This window comes from Choloepus didactylus, chromosome 18 (genome assembly GCF_015220235.1).
Source record: "Choloepus didactylus isolate mChoDid1 chromosome 18, mChoDid1.pri, whole genome shotgun sequence".
Classification (NCBI taxonomy): Eukaryota; Metazoa; Chordata; class Mammalia; order Pilosa; family Megalonychidae; genus Choloepus; species Choloepus didactylus.
In genome coordinates this window covers 5,096,758-5,108,979 of record NC_051324.1, presented here as the reverse complement: position 1 = coordinate 5,108,979, position 12,222 = coordinate 5,096,758, and the positions used below count along the sequence as shown (strand labels likewise).

Sequence of the window (12,222 nt, the reverse complement as noted above, 5' to 3'; positions counted from 1 at the left end):
AATCAAGGCGGAGAGAGCAGTTAGGAAGCTAGTGTAGAAGTGAAGGTGAGGGGTCAGTCGATGGTGGCTTGGACGAGAATGGGGGGATATAGAGGAGAGGATGCAGTCCAGCTGTACTTCAGAGACAGAAGCCACAGGTGAGCAACAGGTAAGGGGTTATGTCTGGACCACCTAGGAATAGAGATGCCAATCATCAAGATGGATAATAACGGCGGAGGAGACCCTAGGGATTTGTTGTGTTTTTGTTTTTACAATGAGGGGCAATGCAGATCTAGGAATCTACAGTTCTGCATTGTCCAACAACAAAATTTAATCCCTCTGTGAAGAGTTTTAAGGACAGAGAAGGCACTGATTTACCTGGAGTGGTGAAGTGTAGACCTCTCTAAGAGAAAGAAGATGAATTTTTTCCCTCTAGTAATTGGGATTACATATCATTTTTCACCCATTCGTCCTAAGGTAAAGAAGTAAAAAATGGTGCCAAGAGGCATGCACCTTTTTTTCCCAAGGACTCCTGTTTGACTACATTATCTTTCTTTTTTTCTCTTTGTTATTTTGAGGTTTGAGGTAGGTGCAAAATTCTCAAAAAAAAATCTGCACAGAGCACCTAGTACATGCCTTTTGTTCAGGGCATTTAGCAATGTCAGAATCGCACTCTGTTGAGAGAAAACTACTTTAAAAAGTAGGTTACAAGGTGTTTAGCGATCTTATTTTATTATAACAGGTGATAATTAAAAATAAGCACGTGAACAACTCAATGCCTTTTCGATATGAGCTTTTTTTTTTTTTCCCCTAACACAGATACAATGAAAAGAACACAAGATCAGTCATCTTAGAAAAGATATCAGTCCCAACTCAACCATTAAAAGTCTCCTCTTCTCTCTGGGCTTTGGCTGGTCTGAGTGGGAAAAAGGAGGATTTGGGCTCAATGTCCCTTTCAGCTTTAAGGACCCATCAAATATCGGCTGGAGTCAGACAAACTCTTTCTCACCAGCGAAGGGGATGAGCGTTCATTCATTTGCAATTCCTGGACTCTGATTTCACAGGTGATCTGCCTTGCTCCCTGCAGCACAGCCCACTGCTTTTGATAGCTTGTCGGCTCGCCAGCTCCTTCCATAAACTCCTCTAAATTGGCAATGGATTTCAGAGAAAAGAAACATTCTTTGTGTTTCAGAAACAACTCTTGTCATAAACATCATCTGGGAGCCACATGTCTTGGAGAAGAGTAATTTTAAACCCAGAGTACATCAAGTCACAAATCGTGACAATTTTGATTCGCTTTTTGTGGTTGCACACATGCCCGACGAACAGAGGAACCACTGGGCAAGGCCTTGTACCGTGTGTAACGCAATGGTAATCAACCTTGTAAATGTCACTTTGTAACAAGTGCATGGCTTTGATTTGAAACAAATGCAGAAGCCATGACTACAAAGTGATGGACAGGCATCTCGTTCTTCTGTATCATCCAAAGAACTGCAGGCTGCATGTCGGCTAGGAATTGGCTAGGCCCCTAGTTCAATTCCTACTCTTGACACTAAGAAGCTGTGTGTCCTTGGATAAGTCATTCTCTGGGACTCAGTTTGCTTAGAGGAAAATGCTGAGGTTGGACCATAATCTCTCAGGTCTCTTTCAGCTTAAAGAGCCCATGATAATTGTGGGGTGTCTTGGAGGTCTGCAGGTGTGAGAGAAGGAAACAGTTCCATTCAGCTCAATTATCTGTCTTGTCACTTCCACTCGTCCCCTGATAAAGGAATCTCAAGCAGGAAGAAGTGAAGGAGCAGAGAGCAGGTCCTGCTGATGCACTAATGAAGGATTTCACCTTTCCCTGAGGGTTTTCACTAAGGTCTTTGAGATGGAGCCAGGGCAGGTGGCAGCTAGAGGGGAGTGGCGATCAGGAAAGCATGATCAGGTGGAATCTGCAGGGTGAGGCATTTATTTTGTCCTTCTGTGTAGTAGGAGAATGAACAGATGGAGACCTCTACAAACATTTTATTAACTCAAACTTGAATCTGCACAAAGGCAGAAGCCTAAACCCATGTGATCAACAAAAGCTTTTGCTATTGATTTTCTTCATTAAAAACAATAAAAAGGTAAATCCCATATTTTTTTGGGTCAAAAATCTCTAAATATTCTCTTAAAAGATGCAACTGGAACTACATATCAGGATTCAGAGAGGGGGCTTTACCTTTTGGGCTTTTAAAAATGGAAATTAATGGCCAGTATTTGCTCGATGAAACATTTCTTACCATGAAGTTCATAATTATCTGATCATTATGATGTCAAATATTCTTAACAGTGTCAGCAGCTGCCAGTGCCCTGGAAATGACAAAAGCCCTATTGGGAGTCTATCATATGTCCTAAATCAGAGCGTGGAAGGGCTCTTTCCTCTTGACTCCTACTACTTTAAACTTTTGTTGATTCAGCAAATATCTACTGAGTGGAAACTATGTGCCACATGCTCTGCTGTGCACTGGGGATGCAGTGATAAACTGGACAGACAGGTTACAGCCCTCTCCTGCTCTTTATGTAAATTTCAATTCCTTTGTCTCTTTTTCGGGTTCCTCTGTAATGTGGCCCCACTATCCATCGATGCAAACGTTCTGACCCACTCTGCCCTTTGCCCTCCCCAACACATAAACACCACCAGCACAAACACATAAACACACAAAATGTTCATTTCTACATCTCTCCATTTTTTCATTTTTCATGTCTCCCTACCATACTAATGGCACCCACCCACCTTCCTTTCACTTGTGTAAATCCCACCCAGATTTCAAGGCTCAACCCAAATACCCCTTCTCTGGGAAGTGCTTTGCTACCATGAAGAGTCCAACCTGCTGCCTCCTTTCTCCAATGATCTATACCCCTTGACCGCACTTATAATTGATCATTTATGACATCCATTTTCTTTCCTCCTTGTCTGTTGTGTGCTGACTTGGTCACAATATGTAAATTTGAAGGTCCCTTGAAAGGTGGACATTATTTTATATCGCTTCAGGTTTGCACAGTGTTAGTGTCAGAGTAAGTTTTCAAGTACTTACTTAGTCAGAAATTTTGTCTGCAATCAAGATAAGCCACTACGGTGATGATAGAACCTCACCCTATGGCAGATGTTTAGAAAATTGTGCTTTAATCTGATACATTTATGTGAACCTTAAACATCTCACACCTTTCTCTTAAATCTATAATTATTAAGACCTCTGAACTTCAGAAGGTATAGTATTTTAAAATGACACATAACTAAAATATCTAAAAATCCATCTTTCTAATTTTAATTATAACAGTTAAAAGTATTTATAAAGATTTTTCCTTTCTTCACTGCTCTGCAGTGTAATTGTCATCATAAAGCAAGTCTCTATACAGGCATATCTCAGAGATATTACAGGATTGGTTCCAGACCACCACAATAAAGCGAATATCGCAATAAAGCAATTCATGCAAATTTTTTGGCTTCCCATGAATATAAAAATTCTGTTTACACTCTATTGTAGTCTTTTAAGTGTGCAATAATATTATGTCTAAAAAACAATGTACATACCTCAATTTCAAATATGTTATTGCTAAAAAATACTGACGATATCTGAGCCTTCAGTGAGTTGAAAACTTTTTGTTGGTGGAGGGATTTGTCTTGATGCTGATGGCTGCTGACTGACCAGGGTGGTGGTTGCTGATGGTTGGGGTGGCTGTGGCAGTTTCTTAAAACAAGACAACAATGAAGTCTGCCACATCGATTGACTCTTTCACAAAAGATTTCTCTGTAGCATGCAATACTTTTGATAGGATTTTACCTACAGTAGAACTTCTTTCAAAATTGGAGTCAATCCTAGCAAAGCCTGCTGTTGCTTTATGAACTAAGTTTATGTAATATTCTAAATCCTCTGCTGTCATTTTAACAATGGTCACAGCATCTTCACCAGGAGTAGATTCCATACTAAGAAACCACTTTCTTTGCTCATCCATAAGAAGCAACTCCTCACCCACTAAGGGTTTATCATGAGATTGCAGCAATTCAGTCACATCTTCAGGCTCCACGTCTAATTCTACTTCTCTTGCTATTTCCACCATGTCTGCAGTTCCTTCCGCCACTGAAGTCTTGAACCCCTCAAAGTCATCCATGAGGGCTGGACTCAACTTCTTTCAAACCTCTGTTAATATTGATATTTTGACCTCCTTCCATGAAACACTCTTAATGTCATCTAGAATGGTGATTCCTTTCCAGAAGGTTTTCAATTTGCCTTGTTAAGATCCATCAAAGGAATCACTATGTATATCAGCTATAGCCTTAAAAATGTATTTCTTAACTCAGAAGACTTGAAAGTCAAAATGACTCCTTGATTGATGAGCTGCAGAATGGATCTTGTGTTAGCACGCATGAAAATGGCATTCATCTTGTTGTACATCTCCATCAGAGCTCCTGGGTGACCAGGTGCGTTGTCAATGAGCAGGAATATTTTGAAAGGAATCTTTTTCTGAGGAGGAAGTCTCAATATTGGGCTTAACATATTCAGTAAACCAAGTAGTAAACAGATGTGCTGTCATCCATGCTGTTATTCCATTTATAGAGCACAGGCAGAGAAGATTTAGTATAATTCTTAAGGGGCCTAGGATTTTTAGAATGGTAAATGAGTATTGGCTTCAACTTCAAGTCACCAGCTGCATTAGCCCTGAATAAGAGTCAGCCTGTCCTTTAAAGCTTTGAAGCCAGGCATTGACTTCTTTCTAGCTATGAAAGTTGTAGATGGCATCTTCTTCCAATAAAAGGCTATTGTGTCTACTATGAAAATCTGTTTTTCAATGTACCAACCTTCATCATTATCTTAGCTAGATCTTCTGGATAACTTGCTGTACCTTCTACATCAGCACTTGCACCTTCACTTGCACTTTTATAATATTAAGGCAGCTTCTTTCCTTAAACCTCATGAACCAACCTTTGCTAGCTTCTAACTTTTCTTCTGCAGCTTCCTCACCTCTCTTAGACTTCATAGAACTGAAGAAAGTTTAGGGTCTTGCTCTGGATTAGGCTTTGGCTTAAGGGAATGCTGTGGCTGGTTTGATCTTCTCCAGACCACTAAAACTAAAACTTTCTCCATATCAGCAATAAGTCTGTTTTGCTTTCTTAGCATTCGTGTGTTCACAAGAGTATCACTTTCAATTTCCTTTAAGAACTTTTCCTTTGCACTGACAACTTGGCTAGCTGTTTACAAGAGGCCTAGCTTGCAGCCTATCTCAGCTTTCACATGCCTTCCTCACTAAATGTCATGATTTCTAGCTTTTGATTTAAAGTGAGAGACATGCAACTCTTCCTTTCACTTGAACACTAGAGGCCATTTAGGGTTGTTAATTGGCCTAATTTCAATATTGTTGTGTCTCAGGGACTAGGGAAGCTCGAGGGGAATTAGAGGGATTGGGGAACAGCTGATTGGTGGAGCAGTCAGAACACACACACATGTATCAAGTTCACCATCTTATATGGGAATGGTTTGCGGTGCCCCAAAACAATTGCCATAGTAACATCAGAGATCACTGAGCATAAATCACCATAACAGATGTAATAATAATGAAAAGTTTGAAATATTGTGAGTGTTACCAAAATGTGACTCCAAGACATGAAGTTAGTACATGCTGTTGGAAAAAACGGCTCTTATAGACTTGCTCCACACAGGGTTGCCACAAATCTTCAATTGGTAAAAAATGCACTATCTGTGAAGTGAATTAAAGTAAAGTGCAATAAAACAACATATGTCCACATATGTGTGAGTCTCTTTCCGGACTTTTGTGTTATTCCGCTCTTCTATTTGTCTACTCTTGTTTCTATACTTCATGATCTTAATTAGCTTACTTTTATGATAAATTTTGAAGTTTAGTAGAACACATCTTTCCACATTGATTTTCTTCAACTATGTCTTGACTATTTTTGGCCTTGTGGATGAATTTTAAACTCAGGTTTCCAATTTACAAAAAGAAATCTGATGGAATTATCATTAGGATTGCACTAAATGTATAGATAATTGACTTTTTTACAAGATTGAGCCTTATCTTGCATGAAATACATCCTGCTATTTAGGGATATGATAACCACAGGGAAAAAATAAAACATGAATCTCTACCTCACACCATACACAAAAATCAAACTCCAGGTAGACTGAAGTCCTAAATGTGAAAAATAAAACATGTAACTTCTAGGAAAAAAAAAGAATATTTTCATGATTGTGAGGTAGGGAGGAGCTTCTTAAACAGGACAGAAAAGGATAACCATAAAGAAACAAACAATAAAATGGACTTCATTAAAATAAAAAACAATGAAAAGATACCTTAAAAGAGTGAAAAAGCAAGCTATAGAATAGGTGAGACATTTGCAAAACATATTTCCAACAAAGGGATTGTACCAAGAATATATAAAGAACTCTTACAAATCATTAAGTTAAAAAAAAAAAAAAAAAAAAAGACAACCCCAAATGAAACTGTGTAAGAAACATGAAGACACATTTGAAAAAAAGGAAATCTGAATGACCAATAAACATAAGCAAAGGTGCTCAATGACATTTTTTCATCAGGGAAATGAAAATTAAAACTATAGTAAGAAACCTTGTCACATGCACCAGAAAGACTGATGTTAAAAGGATTGACATTACCAAGTTTTGGTGAGAATGTGAAGAAATAAAAGCTTCCATAGACAGCAGGTGAACAGATAAATAAGCACAAGAACTTTAGAAAACTGTTGTCTGGAATTAAGTACTAATGTTGAACATATGTATGATCCATGACTCTAGTATACCCCTAGTTACATATTCAAGAGTCATGCAACACAGATTTGTGTGTCAAAATATATGTACGAGAATAGCAGCATTACTTGTAATAGTAAAAAAATAGAAATAACTCTAACCAAATTCCATCAACAGTTATCTAGACAAATACATTGTATTTTTTCATTTTTTTTTAGGAAATAATAAACATTCTACAATCCACAACATGGATAAATTTCACAAACAATGTTGAGCAAATGAATACAGTCCAAAATATTTCATATTGGATGATTCCATTTATATAAAGTTCAAAAACAGGCAAAACTAATCTATGATGCTATAAACCAAAACAGTAGCTATCTTGTGGAGAAGGGAGTAGACAGGAGTTAGGAGAGAGCACGTGAGATCTCCTGGAATGGGGATGATGGCTGGGGTGGTCGTTACTCAGAGGTGTTCACGTTGTGATAATTTGTCAAGCTGTACACTTGTAATTTGTGCACTCCTCTATATGTATGCTACACTTCAATTTAAAAAGTTTGTTTTTAAAAGAGAATAAAATTCATCATAACAATTTCTAAAATCAAGTTAAAAATATGAATTCAAAATTCACTAAGCTTCTGAAAAAATTGAAGCATAAAATCTAGGGTGAGATTGCGAACTTTTCTGATGAATGCTATCCGTTGTCAGATTTTACTTAGTTAAACCACAGCCTAACAATCCATGCACAACCTCCTTGTGGGAGGAGGACACCACTTGGCTGTTTTAAGTCTAATTCAAACCACTTTGACCGCTACAATCTTGCCTGAACGTGTAAGGTTATATGCACGACACTGCACTGGTCTAGTTATTGTCCACTTTCTGTGAAAGCAAATCCCTTCCACATGCTCTTTTCTCTCTCAACCTGCAAAACGGTATTTCCACTTCCTGGTTAGAACAGGAAAAAAAACCCAGAAATTGCTTTTTACCCATTTAACTGCTATGATTTTTAATGTTTATGTCTTCCTATGTGTTGCAAAAAGCCCAAGATCTTGACTCTCCATAGAAAATAAAACTAAACAGTTTTCCTCACTACTTTGTTGACTTTAGTATTTTTCTTTGCTCAGATGTAACAGATGTAAAAGGAAAAGAAAAGAGACAATTCGTGAGATGTTCTCTGCTTCAATTCAGTAGACCACAGCAGAAAGCAGAAAGCTACAGACGAGGTGGGTGGACCTTAAGTCAAATCCCCTATTACTTCATAACATAAAGAGAACAGTTTTCCCTCTTTCCCTTTCAACTTCCATTTATATATATTCCTATTTTGAAGTTATATAGCTAAAATTTATAGATAAAATAGTTCTTGGTCTTCTCCATCAGCACTGGCCAACACATAGGATGAGGTATAAACTCAGATGTGCATGGGATTTCTGAAAACCTTGTTATCCTATCTTTTTAAAAAACTTCAACCCAAAATTATAAAGGTTGTTAAACAGATTCATGGTAGTTTTAATGCATCTACTAAAAAGTTGGAATTACATCAGCTTTTGTATTAAGAAAAAATGATTTTCTAATGACACTTTATAAAAGTAATTACTGAATCTATCAAGTCATTAAAAATGCAATTAATTAGTATAGTTCTCGTAATAAAGTTTCTAAGCAAGACTCAGTATGTCTCTCATTTTACATATACTCCTGACATTGGTGAATTTCTTTTTGCTTTGCTGTTTCCTTTTCTTCTATATAATTTGCATCATTGTTAGTAAACAAAAACCTTATATATAATTAATTCATAAACAGCACTTTTATCATATACTAAATTCTTATTAAATTGTTCTGTCTTGGGCCCTTCTGTTCTGTTGAATTAATTGGCCTATCCATTCCCAAAACAGCTCCACACTCTCTTAATTCTTGTAACTTTAAAACAAATTTTTACATCTGGTAAAGCAAATGCCTCTTCGTTCTTCTACCCTACCCTAGGGGGAGATGCAGGTGTCACACCCAGCCCCCTCGTGGTTGGATGAGGCCGTGTGTCTGCTTCTGACCATGCCTTTTCAGCACAGGGACATTTGTTTTTCCCAGGCCAGAGTAATTGTCAATTTGAGGCCCTCCAGAGATCCCTTTTATCTGTCACAGTGCAGCATCCAAGACGGAGGTTGATACTTCAGCTTGAATTTCAGAATGAGGAGACAAGAGGCAGTCAACCTGCGATGGACATGTAACATGCGAAACAACCTTTATTGCTTTGAGCACCTAAGATTGGAGAAGGGCATGTTTCTCACTGCATCCTAACCTAGTTTATTCTGACTGATATACAGAGAAATAATTGACATTTTTAAAACTACCTAACCATTCTTTTCTCCTTGGGATTCTGATTGAAATTGCATTAAATCTGAAGATTCATTTTGGGAAAATTAACATCTTCACCACTTGTGTCTTAAAATTCAAGAACGTGGTATGACTCTCCACTAACTCACCAATTTGAGTCTTTATAATCTTCAATAAAGTTGTATAGATTTCATGGAGGAAGTATGAATTAAGAGCATTTATTGTTATTTCCTATATATATGTGTTGCTGTAATGTACAAATTTTTAATTATCTTACAATTGAACATCCCAATGAATTTTCTTAAGAGTTCTATTAGCTTTGAATTGAACCTTTCGCGTTTTCTAGGTAAAAACTAATGGTGCCAAATAATGGTCATTTTCTCTATTTCTTCCTACTAAGTAATACCTCTTATTTCTATTTCATGTCTTATTGCACTGGACGGGAATTCCAGATAAAGTTTGTAGTATCTATGAACATGGACATTTTTCTCCTGTTCTTTACCACAGGCTTTTTTGTAAAGGGCTTGATAGTAAATGTTTTAGTTTTCTAGGCTGCTCAAGCAAATACCATGCAGTGGTTCATCTTAAGCAATGGGAATTTGCTTCATAGTTTTGAAGCTAAGAGAACATGTAAATCAAAGCATCATCAGGGTGATACTTTCTACCCAAAGACTGTGGCATCCTGGAGCTGGTTGCTGGCAATGCTTGGTCCTTAGTTTGTCATGGCAAGGCACATGGTGTTGGCTCCTGTCCTCTCCCTTCTCCTCTGGATTCTGTTGACACTCAGCTTCTGGCTGCACCCTCTGGCTTTCTCTCTCTCTGTCTGAATTTCACTCTGCTTATAAAGGACTCCAGTAATGGGTTTAAGACCTATCATGATTGGGCTGAGCTACACCATAACTGAAGTAACCTCATCTAAAGGCCTTACGTACAATGGGTTCACACCCACAGAAATGGATTAGATTTAAGACCAAGTTTTTCTGGGGTACATACAGTTCAAACCACCATAGTAAATATTTTCAGCTTGGGAGACCATATCATCTTTGTCACACTGTTGCAACATGAAAGCAGCCATAGACAATAAATAAAAAATAGGTATAGCCAGATTTGACCCATGGGCCATAGTTTTCCAACCCCTGTTCTACTTTAATACAAGACTTCTAAAGCTTCAACATGAATATATTTGTGGTTATCAGCTTCTGTGTTGATTTAAGGAAAAAGTCCCTCAATTTCTAGATAGCCAAGGATTTTTTTACATCAGTGAATCCTTTATGACATCTATCAAGATGATTACATTAAAAAAATCTTTTACATATTGATTGCATTAATAGATTCTCTAATGTTGAACTTTTCTTACATCCCTATAACAACCCTTACTTGGTCACAGTGTTTTTATTTTAATATTTATTCCTTGATTTTATCAAACATATTAATGGGATGCCCATTGAATTCCAGGTACTCTTCTAGAAGTAGATGATGTAATAGGGACAAAACAGACAAAATACCTGGACACAGATGATAATAAAGACACACAAACATGCCAGGTGAAGAAGAATAAAGCAGAGGTAGAGAGTGAGGGTAGGGTGCTGTCTTATAATAGAAGCTCTTCATATTTCATATCTGTTCTTTTTTCTTTGACTTTCCTCAAATTTCATGAGCTTAATACTTTCTTATTTTCTAATAAATTTAAGGCTACATATTATTTTGAACATATCCTATTTAAGTTTTTATTTGTCTTTAATTTCTAAATAGTTTACAATTAAAGTTTTGATTTACTTACTTGTTGGCCCCAGAATAATTTTAAAAGGGTGCTTAAAATTTTTCCTACATAGTTAGATTTGTTTTGACCACCCTTTTATTGTGTTTTAATTTATTTTGCTTTGAGCCAGAGAAAGTAGCCCAAACAGTTTCCCCTCCTTAAAACCATGTAAGTTCTCTTTGTGTATGACAAAATCTGGTTCAGGGCCTCAGCATTGCCAAGATCCTTTGGGTTTCAGTCCATGTATCCCACAAATGGATATGATGGGAATGGTGTCCCCTGTGGCTGTAAATCCTGGTGGCCCTACTGATGGCTTTGCTCTGATACTTAAAACACAAATGGCTTTCCATTGCCCTGAGGACAGAGTGACAACGCAGCAAGGTTTACAAGGCCCCTTACAACTCACTGCCTTCTGATCCGCTAGGCCCTTCCTCACGTCTTCTCTTCTCATGCCATGCTCCAGTCATACTGAATGTCTTTCATTTGCTTGAAACTACTCTTTTCCTCTAATTATGGGACTATGAGCCATGTTGTTATGGAACACTCTTTTTTCCCCGTCTTCATTTACCTTTTCTTTCATATTTCAGATTCAGTGTTCCTTCCTCCCTGAAGCCTTTGCTTGACTCGCTCCACTTCCAAGACTAGATTTAGGGGTTCCTGTTGTCATTACATTTTTTTTTTTTATTTGGAAATAAATTCAAAGTTACATGAACAGTTGCAAAAACAATACTAGCCCCATACACAGAATTCCATTAGAACCAAGACCATAAAACTCCTAGAAGAAAATGTAGGGCAATATCTTAAAGATCTTGTGATAGGAATTGGTTTCTTAGACCTCACACCCAAGGCACGAGCAACCAAAGAACAAATAGACAAATGGGATCTCCTCAGAATTAAACACTTTTGTACATCAGAGGACTTTGTCAGAAAAGTAAAAAGGCAACCTACACAATGGGAGATGATATTTGGAAACCACATACCAGATAAGGGTTTAATATCCCGAATATATAAAGGAATCCTGCATCTCAATAACAGAAAGACTAACAATCCAATTAAAAAATGGGCAAAAGACATGAACAGACATTTTTCTGAAGAGGAAGTACAAATGGCTCAAAAGCATATGAAAAAATGCTCAACTTCACTGGCTATTAACGAAATGCAAATCAAAACCACAATGAGATATCATCTCACACCTACCAGAATGGCCATTATCCAAAAAACAGAAAATGACAAGTGCTGGAGAGGATGTGGAGAAAGAGGCACACTTATTCATTGTTGGTGGGAATGCAGAATGGTGCAACCACTCTGGAAGACAGTATGGAGTTTCCTCAGGAAGTTAAATATAGATTTGCCATATGACCCAGTTATTCCATTGCTAGGTATATACTCAGAGGAACTGAAAACTAAGACACAAACAGA

General features: G+C 37.5%; 1 pseudogene; it reads right to left on the bottom strand.

Annotated features, from left to right (window-relative positions):
* The window catches only part of LOC119514589, a 67,255-nt pseudogene that overhangs the window by 39,126 nt on the left and 15,907 nt on the right, over positions 1 to 12,222 (bottom strand).